This window comes from Pseudophryne corroboree, chromosome 11, assembly GCF_028390025.1.
Source record: "Pseudophryne corroboree isolate aPseCor3 chromosome 11, aPseCor3.hap2, whole genome shotgun sequence".
NCBI classification, from domain to species: domain Eukaryota; kingdom Metazoa; phylum Chordata; class Amphibia; order Anura; family Myobatrachidae; genus Pseudophryne; species Pseudophryne corroboree.
Window position 1 is genome coordinate 266417649 of NC_086454.1, and position 16672 is coordinate 266434320.

General features: G+C 43.6%; 1 pseudogene; it reads left to right on the forward strand.

Moving 5' to 3' along the window:
• The first annotated feature begins 7581 nt into the window (after positions 1 to 7581).
• Positions 7582 to 7700, forward strand: LOC134971391 (5S ribosomal RNA; annotated as a pseudogene).
• Positions 7701 to 16672: the final 8972 nt, after the last annotated feature.

Here is a 16672-nt window from a genome sequence, read left to right on the forward strand (position 1 = left end):
TGGAAGGGACATCCTGCGTGACACTGCAGTGCCACTCCTAGATGGGCCAGGTGTTTGTGTCGGCCACTAGGGTCGCTTAGCTTAGTCATCCAGCGACCTCGGTGCAAATTTTAGGACTAAAAATAATATTGTGAGGTGTGAGGTATTCAGAATAGACTGAAAATGAGTGGAAATTATGGTTTTTGAGGTTAATAATACTTTGGGATCAAAATGACCCCCAAATTCTATGATTTAAGCTGTTTTTTAGTGTTTTTTGAAAAAAACACCCGAATCCAAAACACACCCGAATCCGACAAAAAAAATTCGGTGAGGTTTTGCCAAAACGCGGTCGAACCCAAAACACGGCCGCGGAACCGAACCCAAAACCAAAACACAAAACCCGAAAAATTTCAAGTGCACATCTCTATTTTAAATAAATGTAAATTGATATTTTTTAAGTCACACCACTCCTAATCCGCACCTGTTTTCTACATTCTTCCACCTAATGGCATTTCATACGTTCAGCCAATGAAAAAACAAGCTTAAAGCAGCAATTTGGAGAGGGTGTAATTTGTCTTGTGAAGTGTACAGCACTGCCATGTGCCCTGGATATCAGTGGGTAAGGTTCTGAGTTCTTGTCATACCAGTGTCCCATCCCTGCCAATGTTCTCTCCTTGGGTCTGAGTCTGCTTTGGAAGTACAGCAAAAAAAGCAAGTAACTTTGTGTCTGGAACAAACACAGTCCAAGGGCTATAAGTATGAAATGGCAGCTTTTTTAAACCGGCCCTTCTCAGCGAGTTGGACCTGAAAATTTAAAGCAACACTATGAGCTAAATGTAATCAGGGCAGTAAAAAGTCAGGCCGGGCCCAGGTACTTTCCCGGGGGTGTAGCCTAATTATAGGAGGCGTGACCTTGCACACTTAGTAAAAGTAAAAAAAAATTTGTGAGATCAAAATTCCCAATAGACCCATCAAATAGAGGTGACACCTCTCATAGATGTTGGTGGTCTACATGGGTAACAATATAGTTTGTTTAATTAATTGTAGTGGATTATAAAAGTGTGGATTTTTTTCTAGCAATTATGAGATAATAAAAGTTATGTTTTAACATTTTCATACTAACAACTTAAAACAAGAGTGCACCCACACAAGAGTCTTCTGTAATTCCTTTTCTTCCTAGTTCGCCCCTGACTCTGGGTGCACCACCAGACTTATTCATCAAAAAACGAATTATTCGTACACATTATACGTCATTCTGGTACTCCATTATTGTTACTATTTTTCTTGAAAGCTCAGAACCGGTGCGGAATCATATCTAATTTGTGAGATACGTTGTTTTCCTGACCATACGGTCAGCTTCTGATTCCAGCACGGTCAGATTATCAACCTTTAGCTTTATATTACCAATCAGAGAACCTTTTTCTCTGGGTTATTATACACATCCCCCAATATCCACCTCAATATCCACCAGATACCACGCTCCCAGATATGACCACCTTCTCACTCAAGTCTGAACTATCAAGACGCAGGAACACTGAAAGCTTTGAGGATCTCTTTTCCGATACGGATGATCCTGACCGGACTTCAATAGATTGGAAAAACCCTCTGTCTAAACTTCACAAAACACTACAAAGGAGGATCCGCTTAACCTGGGATACTACCACATTGCAGAATTATATCAAACATAAAATAGTACCCAGGGGTTTGAGACCAAAAATGTTCCCGTCTTTTCCTCTAGCAACAGCCAGCCTCAAAACTGAATGGGAGGCGGCTCTTCTAAAATGTTCCAGTGATCTACTTCATATACTGGTCAAACATGACACACTGATCCTTGACCAGGTTGAAAAAGAGATAGAAGAACTGGGAAAAAGTCTTGAGAAATGGGAGAAAGACCCCCCGTTCCAGACCACCTTTGAAAAATTGAAAAAGGACCTGGAAATATATGAAAGTGGAATCAGAGACCGAAAAAGGAACAAACTTCAGAGGGATAAACAAGATTTTACCCAGGGCAATATCTTCAGATGGAATTTGAGACCCACAAGGTACAGAGATAGGAGACAACTAGAGGATCCCACCTTCTCAGAATTCGAGTCCTCTATGAGTGACGACTCAACCAATGAACCCACAAGAGATACGCATTCAACTTATGATACAGACGATCAGGAAGTCTCACCCTATTTTTTAGGCCGAGGTCAGAAACAAAGAGGCAGAAATCGAAATATAGACCGACAAGGAGGGGGAGAAAGAAGAGACAGGGGAAGAAACAGCAATTGGGACACACCCAGAACCTCAAGATATCCGGAACGGCAGAGGAAGGTACGCTGAATCCATCCTCTACTGATCATTTACAAATCATTAACCTATCAAACAGAACAATCTCTCCGGAACAAAAGAAAGTGCTGGGTAAGGGTCTATCCTTCTCTCCCACTAAACCATTTGATCGGTTTATGTGGGAAAAAGACCTGCGACTCTTTGGGAGAAAGTTACTCCTAAAGAAATTCTTTAGTGATCGAAACCCCAGATTTGAAGAGGCAGAGGGAATCTCCAACTTGAATACAGAGGATTTGGAAATGGTCGCAATCCTAGAAGATCTGCAATCCGAACAACCTTCGGCAGCCGACCACGGAGAACGCCCAAAGCGTAGGGCCAAATCGACATTCTTTCCACCAGACAACAATAGTCCGGAAATCCGGGTCTTTCTAGACATGGTTTCCAAAGAATTCGTCTTGATCAAACATCGAAGAGACCAGAAATACTACTACTTTCCTCAGAATCTGTCTTATGATGAGAGGGAGGCACTGAAAGAAGTAAGAGAATGGAATGATGTAATAATTAAGCCGTCAGACAAAGGGGGAAATATAGTGCTCTGGCCGATAGATATGTACGTAACAGAAGCACTCAGACAATTGAAACAAACAACATGTTACAAAAGGCTATTGAATAATCCAACAATCCGATTTCAGAATGAGTACACCAATCTCATTGGAGAAGCACTATCATCAGGAACTATCACCAAACAAGAACACGCCTACCTCTCAGTAAAAAATCCCAGAACTCAAACCTTCTATCTCCTTCCCAAAACTCATAAGGATTTAAAGAAACCCCCCGGAAGACCAATCATGTCAGGCAACGGAGGCCTCCTTGAACAACCGAGCCGTTTTTTGGATTTACATCTCCGAGATTATGTTCTACAATTACCCTCATATCTGCGAGACACCTCTGACCTACTCCGGAAGATTCATGACATCACATTTGAGGACAGCTTTCTATTGGTAACCTTGGACGTTGAGGCACTTTACACCAGTATTGAACATAAAGCTGGTTTGAATGCAACCAAGTTTTTCTTGGAAAGAAACAAACAGGGGGAATTCAGTGATTTCCTGCACAATCTACTTGCCTTCGTCTTGGAGAAGAACTACTTCACATTTCAGGAACAATTCTATCTCCAGGTCAGGGGTACAGCTATGGGGGCAGCATGCGCGCCCACGTATGCAAATTTATTCCTAGGCTGGTGGGAGCAGAAATATGTTTTTACTGATACTAACGATCTATATACGGAACATGTCATGCTATGGCTCAGATATATAGATGACATTTTTGTCATCTGGGATGGGGAGCTGAACCTCTTAATGGATTTCATTAAGCTTCTCAATAACAACGATCTCAACATTAGGCTTACATATACCATCAATCAGGAAAAAGTAGCCTTTCTTGACATCAATATCTATAAATCTGCCACAGGTAGTCTGTCTACGGAACTTTATCGAAAAGAGACATCCACCAACAGTCTGTTGTTTCAAACCAGCGCACACTTCCCGCCAACGGTGGAAAACATACCGAAAGGGGAGTTCCTCAGACTCCGAAGAAACTGTTCAGAAGATGAGGTATTTAAACGCAAGAGCCAGGAACTAACTCGCCGACTGCACGAGAGAGGGTACAGTAAAAGGTCTCTGAAACGAGCGTATAAAGAGGTAACCAAGATACCAAGGAACACTCTCATCTTCCCAACCAAGACCTCAAATAAGCCAGATGACAAGATCAGATTCATTGGAACCTTCTGCCCGGAATGGAGACAGATCAAAAAAGCGATTGAAAAACATCTCCCCATACTCCAACTTGACGAGACCCTGGCACCATGGATAGACACCAATATCCAAATGAGTTGGAGGAGGTCTAGGAACATCAAGGACCTCCTTGTACGAAGTCATTTTCAGTCCAGAACAATTAGGTCTAACACCTTGAGAGGCACTTTCCCATGTGGACACTGTAAAGCCTGTCCCCAGATAGCCAAAACAAATACAGTAACAGATCGCTACGGTCAATCAATATCTATTAAACAATTCTTTAACTGTAGCACACAAAGTCTGATTTACTGTATTGAATGTAGCTGCAACTTGAGGTATGTTGGAATGACGACTCGGAAGTTTAAGGAGCGGATCCTGGAACACGTGGGAACTTGTCGGAATGCTGCCAGTGATCTCACACGAATGAGAAAACTGACATCGGTTGCTAGACACTTTCACACCTGTCATACAGATTTCCAAAAAGACCTCAGAGTATTCGGCCTGGAACAAGTCCATTTAGGGATTAGAGGAGGGGATTTGACCAAAGAACTACTAAAGAAAGAGACAGAGTGGATATTTAAATTAAACACTTACAAACCAATGGGCCTCAATGAAAGCATAAATTACAGTGCCTTTCTTTGAATTATGACCTGACTTTAAACAATCAAGACCTACGGCCTAACGCCTATAATCACCACCTTGTCTTCTTATGTTACCCGCCTGCCCTCCCCCCCCCCCCCTTTTCTCACAGTATAACTTATGACCAGCATTCACCAGATTATTCCCGACAACCAGGTACTGGTGACCCACCAGCAGACCGGCTATTTTCCCTTGTATTCCTCTTTCCCTTCCCCCGCCTTATAACCCGGCACCGGTGATCAAATAAATAATCCGGCACCGGTGATCAAATAGTAGACCGATTATTTTCCCCTCCACATTTCCTTTTCCTCCCCCTCTTTTCCTTTCATCCATTTATATCCGCATCATGTCCTACACATGTATTTACTCACTTCACCATGACTTGTTTATAATACACTGGGCACGGATTTAAGAAGGTTTAATGCACTACAGGGTTCACTCATCCTATCCCCTCTTCCCCCAACTAACAACCCCCCCCTCCCCTTAGGTTTATTCACCATGCCCACACCCAAGAATTAATGGGTGTGATGTCTAACCCCACATCTATCTATGTCCCTGGACACAAGTTCACACTACTACCACACCTTCCACTCACCATATCCTCACCCATGAACTAATGGGTGTGATATCCAACCCCACACTTATTTTTGTCTCTGTGACACGCTTACCACACTTTTTATTCACATACGATGCCTACACCCATTCCCACCCTTATGGTGGGCTTCATCACCGTATTCACCCCATTCCAATTATTAACCTGTTCATTCAGCCTTAATCTAAGGACATACACCTCATATCACCCTTAACACTACATCTTCTCACACACACACTTGTTCCCACTCAAGCACCCCTAGGACCCCTCACCCTTATCCAAATTCCCCAGCCGTTCTGGTCCCACACAACCCACAACTAATTATGGCCTCTTTCTCATTTGTATTATTATTATAACCTTTTCGAATATAGGCATCCTTATTTCATCATTTGGGTTCACATATCAAGCTATTAATTAATAAGTTCTCAGTCACTGCCTCTCTCTCTCTCTCGTTTTTTAGCATACACCCGGTTTGGGTCCATTTATAAATAATTCAGCTGCCCTATCTCATCCAGCAGACATGGCCAGTCTGCGTAAAATAACTAAATCTATTTAGGGCAGGATATAAATAATATCAAAATATACACAAAAAAATTAAAAATTTAAAAAAAAAAATTTAATTTTTAAACACTGTCTAGAACTAATGTAGACCTAGTTCCAACTATCAATCAACAGATCGGCTCGTGGGAGCTCTAACACAGTCCCACTCGCTGATCAGACTGAACGTCCCGCATATGCTCGGTTGCCGAGCAACGGGACGCGCTAACCCCGACGTCCTAATCGAGCCCTGGAATGAAAGTGACGTCACCTGAAGCAGCCTAGGACGCCCCGTATCCAGGCAACATGACGCCGGAAGTATTCATCGGATATGACGTGGCGCGGCAGGGCCTGGTGATAGCGACATCGTTCAATAGCTAAGCGGCCATCTCTGCATATTAACCCTCTGCACAAACGAGGATACCCTAATAACAGGTATATTAATGAGTAGAGTTATACTCTTTCCCCTTTCCTATGCCTCAATTTCGCCACAACACAATGCATAGGTTGCCTAGCAACCTGAAAATTACGTCACTTCCGCTGAGCACAGCGGAGGTCCAAGGACGATTTTAGCAATTAACCACATTGCAGCTATTGGCTAACAGCCACCCATATGGGTATTTAAACCCATATCACCACATCATATCAGCAGCATTGGAAGTGAACAAGCCCGCAGGACGGGTGAAACGCGTTTTCCAGCATTTCAGCATGACCTATCCCAGCATCCCAGCATGAATCACTTCAACATTAACCAAGGACTGAAGTAGTGGAATTTTGCATCCCATTGTTTAGTGACTGACCCAGGGACCTGGGCAGGGACCGGTACACTTTTCTATATTTTTTGTTTCTTCTGGGATTGATTCTTTATTTGATCCCACATACCCAGGCAGCAATCCGACATGCCCCCCTTTGTCATCAGGGCAGCCCAGGGATCTGGGCAGTGATTGTTACTATACATTTTCCTCACCATTTCCCCCCCCCCTCCCTTGTTTTTCCTTTTTTCTCTTAAATTGTTATTGCTACGTGTTTCAGCAATATTATCCCAACTACTTATTGTTATTATATTATTTTAGTAACCTTGTCTAGATAGCATTGAGTACAGAATTAATAATGACATTTGTCTAAGCATTTTATAAGTCAGCATCTCAGGGGCCTGTCTACCCCCACTCTCGATTATACTGTAAACAGGGATACCCCCTATACACATCCGAGATTGTGGATCACTTGAAACACCTGTATACTAATGCTTGATGTTATAGCTCTGTAGCTCTATATAAGATACTAATCAGACCTAATCAGGTTCATCTAGGAATCCAGGCAGGATTATCACACCGCTATTTTTCTTATTTCATCAGTTATGTGATATGGTATACATAGTATTTGTGTATTTGCCCTTTGTAGTATAGGTGTGAATAAGTGTGATGACGAGTACCCCTCAGGGGCTGTGTATCAATCTCTCTTTTCCATTACTCGTTATCTCTATTTTCCGTCAATAGAGTAATTACTGAATATAACCTGATATTCTCAGTTACCTGATTTTATGTGTATTTATCACTGTCAATTTCTGACAGCATTTTGTCTTGACATCAAGCTTTCTTTCTTCTTTCTATACCTTTATTCCTCTCCATATATCTGCGGACTCTCATCCATGATCCACAGGTTACCCTGTGCCTAACATGGACAGCAGATCCGCCCTTATTTGCTCTCTCTCTCTCCCGAATCTTCCTTAGGTGCACTCTCATTGGTGAGTCGGCTATAGAAGGCCCAAGGAATTACTACCATACCCCACCGACAGAGCCCGATCTCGTCCGATCTTGGAAGCAAAACGGTGGTGGGCTGGGTCAGTATCTGTGAGGGTGACCCCCAGAGAATACCCAGTGTTGTAATTCGTGACCTTCTCGACTCGAAACCAACAGCAGGATCACCACATTTTCTTCAATCATCTCTTTCTGCTCATCTATCTGACCTGTGTCACTTAAACTTTAACTCTCTCCAAGTACCGTCTTCCTTGACATGTCACAGATCTGACATTTGCCAATGCGAATAAGGATCTATACTCCTGATAATACTTCGGATCAATGACCCTTGGAGGTCCTATTAATACAAGCTGAGCTTGTGCTGGTGAGATAGGATCAGGGTGTAGAGCCTGAGTGTCTACATCCCTCCTGAAGTCTAATAACATAGACTAACCAGAACATTTCCAATTTTTTTTGTGAGATCAAAATTCCCAATAGACCCATCAAATAGAGGTGACACCTCTCATAGATGTTGGTGGTCTACATGGGTAACAATATAGTTTGTTTAATTAATTGTAGTGGATTATAAAAGTGTGGATTTTTTTCTAGCAATTATGAGATAATAAAAGTTATGTTTTAACATTTTCATACTAACAACTTAAAACAAGAGTGCACCCACACAAGAGTCTTCTGTAATTCCTTTTTTTCCACTTAGTAAAAGATACAGAAAGAACAGTACTTTAAGGGCCTCCCTGGCATCACAGCAGCATGCTGGGCTGTGGAGAAGAGCTGCAAGTGCTGCTGCCAGGTAAGGGCAAATTTGCCTACCTGACCCTCTCCATGAGGGAGAAAATGCTCTGTTCCTGGACTTTCCTGGTAATGTATGATTGCCATTACCTGTGGTGAAGCACCTTTCTTATCAATTAACTAGCTCACCACAGGTGATGGCAATCATACATTACCAGGAAAGTCCAGGAACAGAGCATTTTCTCCCTCATGGAGAGGGTCAGGTAGGCAAGTATAGGTAAGGGGTGGAGGGTGGGGGGGACTTGGGCCCCCTCTGGTTCCCTCCATCAGACCTGAGCCCAGGTAAATAGTACCTGCTCCCCTCCTTTGTTTGCACAATTGAATGTAATAGCCTCCAAGTTGCTGGAGGTGTGCGAGTCTGCCCGTTTTTTTAAAGCAGCAATCATTTACCAGGCAAAACCAACCAGATTTTGCCTTGTAAATGATTGTTGCTTCAATAAAATGGGTCTCCTTATATACTGCATAATGTATGTAATACAGGACCAGATTCAAATGTGCACTCCCCCCTCCCGGACACGATCGCGCCCGCCAGTGGTATTTTAATGTTACTGCCGACATCTGCGACAAGATCATTTTCAGCTCGCTACCCCCCGATTGTGCCTATTAGTTTAGTCGGGTTTAGGTGCTTTGCGCGCCTAAACCCAACTGTACTGGTCACGATAGGGGAGAAAACGGGGGACATTTGAATATCGCCACCCTATCTCCCGTCACTTTAGACGTGAGATAGGGGACGCGTTAACATTTGAATCCGGCCCACAGTATTAATAATTGACATTATAGATGGTCTATTGTATAGAATGAAGGGTAGAGAGTCTAAAAAACAAACTTTCCATATCAAATATATTTATCTCATATAAATAACATAAATGGTCAGGAAAAATTATACAACCCTTAAAACAGTCCCACATGGAACGAAACGCGTTAGTACAGTCAGGGTCGGACTGTCCCACAGGGGTATAGGGAAAACCACCGGTGGGCCCTACTGCCTGAGTGCCCACTCCTTCCTCTAGGGATCAGGTTCCAGACTGTGCACTTGTATTATAAATGGTAGATATGTTGCATTACACTGCACTAGATTATTGTGTATTTCAAGCCTCTGTGGAGGCTGGCCACACCCCCTTTGTAGGCTGGCCACACCCTTAAGTATGGGCCCCTATCACTGCATTCCCCCGGTGGGCCCTTCATGCCCCAGTCTGACACTGGGTACAGTACATTATAACAAACCGTTTTTGCATATTTGTAAACCACTGTAATGATACTACTGTATATTATTATGAAATATTGTGCTGCATTGTGTAGCCTCAGGCTGAATATACAGACAGACATGTACCAGCATTTTATGGAATAAAAGGATTTATACCCAGCTTGAGTAGGTACAGATCTTTCTGGAAAACACGCTCCCCGCTTTGAAGACCTCCGTTATTGGGAGGTATATCTTTATAATGCTCTTCTAAACATTGATGTTGTGACAAGAAAAAACTTCATAACCCATCACAAGGATGTCATGTGCAAAATATACCACAATAATGAAACCTATTAAAATGCGGGGGCTCTATTTATCATCATTAGCCTTATTTCAGCAATACAAAAAAAATCTGCTCACCACAATCTGCCATTTACTGCAAATATCTGGAAAGAGAGAGATCCCAGTTCAACTTTACTGGGTAAGGACAGGGTTGATCGCTAGCTGCATTCGTTCACTGTGCAGCGATGAGACAAAAAAACGGCACTTCTGCGCATGCGTATGCAGCGCAATGCGCACACGCGTCGTACTATTGCAACGAACAATGTAGTTTCACATAAGGTCTAGCAAAGCTTTTCAGTCACACTGCTGGCCGCAGAGTGATTGACATGAAGTGGGCGTTTCTGGGTGTCAACTGACCGTTTTCAGGGAGTGTTCGGAAAAATGCAGGCGAGCCAGGAAAAATGCACGCATGGCTGGGCCATGGCTGGGCGTGTTTGTGACGTCAAAACAGGAACTGAACAGTCTGAAGTGATCGCAAGCGCTGAGTAGGTTTTGAGCTACTCTAAAACTGTACAAAAACACTTTGTCGCCGCACTGCGATCCTTTCGTTCGCACTTCTGCTAAGCTAAAATACACTCCCAGTGGGAGGCGGCATAGCATTTGCACGGCTCCTAAAAACTGCTAGCGAGTGAACAACTCGAAATGACCAATGAAAGGTTTCACTGAACCTGTGTGTTTTCGGGTGAAAATTCACTTTTTAACGGACAAGCTAATCGAATAGCCTGACCGCAAAACCCGAAGAAACATCAGGGTTTTTTAAACCCGATGTCTCTTCGGGGCTACTTGAATATCCCCCATAGTATGCAAATCCCCAACCCCATTCAACTTTTTGGGGAGTGTTGCAATAGATCCATTTATTAGAATTATAAATACAGCATTTGCTGCAGCAATAAATTATATTCTATATATAACTGTATGTTAGTGCCATGATGGAGGTAACAGAACCGGTATCACGGCAGGAAAAGTACTGCCGCAATACTTAATAAAAGCAATACCTCATGAAAAGTCAGGGTTACCTCTTACAATAATTTGGTGAAGCAAAAAAAAACAAAATACGACAAAAGGTATTTATGCAATTTGATAAATTAGAGCACAGGGGCTGTTTCTGGAAACATATATATTTCTATTTTTATTTACCAGCGTGTCAAAGCCAGGAGATACCACAAATATCACCTACTTTAACCACTAACTTTTTTTCTTTCAAAAACCTCTTAGAAATTCAGGGGTAATATTATTAATTGAAGTTAAGAATATATTTTTACAAATATATAGAAAAATTTTTGACATGGGTGTGTCTCGCCCCCCACCCCACCGTACCCTCATCCTTTACTCCCCACCCCCTGCCCCAATGTCAGTAGATTCCCAGCAGCAGGAGATTCCCAGTGACATTAGCGCCCCTCCCCCCTTACTGGTAATAGATCCCGTATGGCACTACCACCACTGGCGTAACTATAGAGGGTGCAGGAGATGCAGCTGCTATGGGGCCCGGCGACTTGGGGGGCCCCAAAGGCAATCCCACTGCACCCTCTAAAAAACATTTTTTTCTTCTTTTTTTTATTTTTACTTACTGCTGGCATGCCAGGTTCAGGGCCCGGCAGTGTACTTACTTGTAGGGAGGAGGGAGGTGGGGCCGCTTGTTCTACAGAATCCAGAAGCGTGGCTGTACCTGCAGTAGCAGAACGGTGCTGCGCAGCTGACGGACGTGTTTGTGCTTATATAGTTAGAGGGTCTGGCCATGTCTATACATCTTTGCCCCCTCTTATCTGTCCATCTATGCCCCATCCTGTCTGTCCACCTGACCGTCTATGCCCCCATATGGTGTTTTGTCTGTCCGCCCATGCCCCTGTCCATCTATATCCTCTCCTGTCCGACCGTCTATCACCCCATATGGTGCTCTCTCTGTTTGTCTGTATGTTTATGCCCCCTACCGTCTGTCCGTCCATGCTCACATACTGTGCTCTGTCTGTCCATCAAGGAGACCGATGCTGGGATCCAGACAGCCCGAATACTGGCGGCGAGCGCATCGCGACCCCTGAAGGACTCGCTGCGCTCACTACACTTACCGCCACAGGGTTATATTCCACCTCGGGTGATGGTGTGGACCACCACCTGAGTGGGGATTCCGGGTGTCGGGATTCTGGCATCGGTATCCAGACAGCTGGGATCCCATCAGCCGGCAAAATTAGTGCCTCCCGTCTGTCCACCCATGCGCCCTCCGTCCATCCCCCCCATCCATCCGTACATGCTCCACCCCCATCCACCGCTGAAGTCAAGTAGTGTCTCTCCTACTCGGTCCTTCTCTCTCTCTCTCTCCTCTTTCTCTCTCTCCCTAATATTGTCTCTCTCATTCTCTTACTCTCCTTCCTTCTTTTTTCATGAAAACTCTTTCTCTCTCTCCCCCCCCCTCTCTTTCTTTCTTTCTTTCTTTCTTTCTTTCTTTCTTTCTTTCTTTCTTTCTTTCTTTCTTTCCCCGGCACCCTCTTTCTCTCTCACTCCCCTCTCTCTCCTGCCCCTAAGGGACATTGTAGTGACAAAGGCTGAAGGGTTGGGTGGGAGGGCGTTCCAAGATTTTGCTATGGGGCCCACAAATTTCTAGTCACACCCCTGACTACCACCCACCAGTGGCCATAGTCCCCACTGTGTTAGCACCATCTCCCAACCACCTACCCAAGTGACAAAAGTTAGCTCTCCAATACCCCCCACCTCCTCTCCTGTGGCACTTTCCCCCTCTCCCATCCAAATCATGCGGAGCGCAGTGGAGCATGGTTCAGTTAGACAGGTCATTGGTCCTGAATGCTGCAGATGCACTTGTAGAGATCAGCGTATTAGTGCTGAAGAGTGAATTATTTTTAATATAGACGTATGCATTCCAATATGCCGTCGGCAGTAATGACAGCAGACCGCTACTTCACTGTCGTGGGGACAGAGCAAGTGGAGTAAGTCATGTGAAGAACAGATTTCCTGATTGACAGCTGGGGGGGTGGATTGCACAGTAGCAAAAGCCCAGCTGGCTGCAGTTGTATGCCATGACACCGTGCTGGGTAAGTGGTTTATCACATTTTCATATCTTCATATCCTTCCCCAGCTGGCTATACTTGCTGATGTGCAACCCGATGGCTGGGTTAGAGCCTGACAGCAAAGTGATAATGTAAGCAACAGCATTGGTGTCACTATGGTAGGTGTCACCAAGTACAATTTGGACGCCACGTAGGTGGTGTTCTATGGGGGGGGGGGAGAATCAAAGCATGACCCCCGTCTTCATTCACTCTAGGGGAGTGTAGATGCTGTAATCATGCTCTCTAGGGGTGTTTAGATGTCGTGCTCATGTGCATGGTATCTATTAATTCGCTGTTCTGCCTTTAGTGTCCCCCCTCAGATTCCGTACACCCATAGTACTAGTGACACCACTGAACTACAGTGCCACTTTACTTGTAACTCTTCACCAAGACGCGCTCTTATCAGAACCATTGTTCTGGCAATCTCCAAAAAGACATTGCGTATTGCTGCGATGTAACGCGATAAGCAATTACACTTTCCATGGCTATTTTGCAAAGGGTCTTTAGTGAGTTTTGTTAATACTACATTATTGTATTTGTAGTTCAAGGTGGGGTATTTTGCCAGTAATATAACACTGTCTCCAATTGCATTTAAAAATCAAAGGACAGGCAAAGAAATAATTGGCTGGGCAGCGTCAGAACAATCTGCTTGATATGTCAACCTTTGATGCCTGTGCTTTGAACAATAAGAGACTTTTCAAGGTCAGTTTAGACATGGTCCTTACACAGTCACGGTGACCTCCCGTCTCCTTCCAGATACTAGTTTTATCAAGAGAACGCCGTCCCCTCCCACAGAACTGAATGCAAGGAAATCTCACAAGAGCAGCTGCATTGTCCCTCCTCTCATTAGAAATCACCTTCCTGAGGCTGGTTTAGAAGTTGAATAAGTGTATTTGTTCTTATTGATGCAAAGGAATATTTTACAGAGCAGCCCGGCAGAAATAGCCTGAGCTGTTATCACAGAGGACTTAAAGCTTTCCATCAGCAGAATGCGTCGGTGACAAAGTGAGTCCGTGGTGACGGATGTCCTTATTCATAGAGCCTTGGATAGGGAACAATAATGGTGGAGAGTGACACTGAGCTGAATAATTCCATTGCTCTTCATAAATCTACTTCTAGGGAAGTGTTCCAAGGTGGATCATAACTAGAGATGGTTCTAGACCCCTAAAGACTGAACATATGTATCAGACTGTGAAGATGGCACTGAACATAACGTTAGTGTTAGTATAAAGTGATAACATATACAGGAATGCAGCCTGTGTTGTCCAGCTTTCGTTTTACATTTAAAATCAATTGCATATAATACAATCACTTTCTCATATTCTCATACAGGGAAAGGTTACTAAGAGGAAAGGTAACTGTTTTCAATCTTATGGGCGTGATTAAGAGGTGGGCACAGTTTCAGCCATGTCTCATCTTTATGCTAATACTTCTGCCAATGGGCTCCATACTGAGGCATTTACAGTACCTGTGCTGTGGCACACCACCATTCACACCATCGGTGCAATTCCACCATCTGAACGTGGGTCAGTGCAACTGCGTCTACCTAGACACCCCCTGTTACCACCCAAATACACCCACCGACGCTGCATTTCTCTACATACAATTTCGATCTGGGTCTTTCAGCAAGAACTATCGAGATGCATGTGCAGTGTATTGGCCGCTTACCCTTATTTCCAATGACAATCCGCCATCAATCCGCGATGGAAGTAACGCACTGCTCAGATAACTGTGATCACTATAATCTGGGCAGGTTTTGTTTTTGACTAAGGTTTAAAAGGGTTAAGATGTGAAAAAAACAACAGCGTGGGGTCCCCCCCAAATATTATCCAGCCTCAGGCCTCTGAGCCTAGACTGCTATTAAAACATAGGGTGAAAAACGGAGTACCACCCCCCCCTCCTCATTTTCCAATAACCAGCACCGGGCAAAACCAGCTGGGGCAGCTGACACTATAGCAGGGGGTAACACGGCCTAGGCCCCCACACCATAATAACAACCGCCCCCAAACTGGCCAGCCCAGGGCTAGAATCCCTAGACAAGGGGAAACCCATCCAAAATGGAGCCCCCTCCCCAATTTCAGAGCTCTTCTCATCATCCATTGGGCTATGGGTGTCGAGGTAATAGTGTAATTAACTAGTTAAATAATATTGTTCTTTATAGGTGAACTACCGGTCCCACAGGTTAACTACCGGTCCCAGTAAAACTGTACAGGCACTTATCAAACCACATGTGCCTGCAAGCCTGGACATTAAGGGCTCACTGATGCCTGTAATCCATTTGTTATATATATATATATATATATATATATATATATGAGTGGCAGCTCTTATACAGTGTGTAGATAAAGATAGGAAAATGAGATCTCACTGCCTGGAGAAACAGGCAGCAGGCCTGTCATGAAACACTGTGATTTGCTGACTGAAGTGATGTCACACCTGTATGATTAACATGTGACCACTTACTAGTACTATAAATATCCTGTCTAAGCCCATGATCACTATCCCCTTGATGAAGTCCACACAATAGGACGAAACGCGTTGGTACAGGGACCTGCTACCTACCCTCTGGACTCCCTCTATGCGGACAGATAAGCTGTTTTTATTATTCAATCCTGTACGTGTGCTACTTGCATTTATGGACAGATGAATTGCCTTTTTTTAAGTATATTCTTGTACGTTTGTTACCTGCATTTGTGGCAGGATTGTGCCTATTAAAATTGCTGCTGTTTTTACTTTTATCTTGCTCTCTTACTAATTATTGGAATAAGCAAAATTCCTAATTCTTGAGCTGCTGTAAAATTTATTGTTCCTAAAAACAGTACACACTATGTTGCTTTTATCTTTTTTTCACATGCCCTGCTTCTAAGAGTCATCAGCCTGAAAGTGTTCGAAGCTAAGTTGTTATTCATTGTTTTAATAATTACACCTGAATGCACAGGTCTTTTCACCGACACTAGTAGGCGCTTCTATTTACTCCATTTTCCTATCTTTATCTACACACTGTATAAGAGCTGCCACTCATTCACTGATGAGGTGGGTTGTGTAAAGGGGTTCTAGGAAAGAAATTATTCCAAACCTGTGTTCTAATAGATACACATAGGCACTGTTCTCGACTATTTTTTTTTTTATATATATATATATATATATATATATATATATATTTATATTAAACAAAAGACAGTACACATTCTTAGTATTTTAGTATTTTTATTAAATAACACCCAGACATACATGTACAGGTATGTTCAATTACACCCAATAGCAGTATGAAGTTGCATTACCATATTTGTACAGAATGTAATGATGTGTCATATACACAAAATAAATATAATGTATACAGTAAATGTAAGTTATATTTCATACAAACACCCTTACATCTGTAGTGTACACACTCAGCACCATGGACTTGACCAGGGGCGTAACTAGATGTTGTGGGCCCGATAGCATAAGCTTGAAAGGGAGAGAGACCGTATCAGAGAGGGAGAGAGACAGTGTCAGGGAGAGAGAGAGAGAGAGTGTGTCAGGAAGAGAGTGAGGGATAGAGAGAGACAGTGTTATCAGAGAGAGAGAGAGAGAGAGAGACAGTGTTAGGGAGAGAGAAAAAGAGAGGAGCGAGAGAAAGAGGGAGGGGGAGTGAGCACTACCTGAGTCCAGCAGAGGTCTCTGATGGGGCCTGGCACTTCCCGGCATTAGGCCCTGCCTCCTAAATGCCCGTGAATCACAGCACTTGGAGCCGG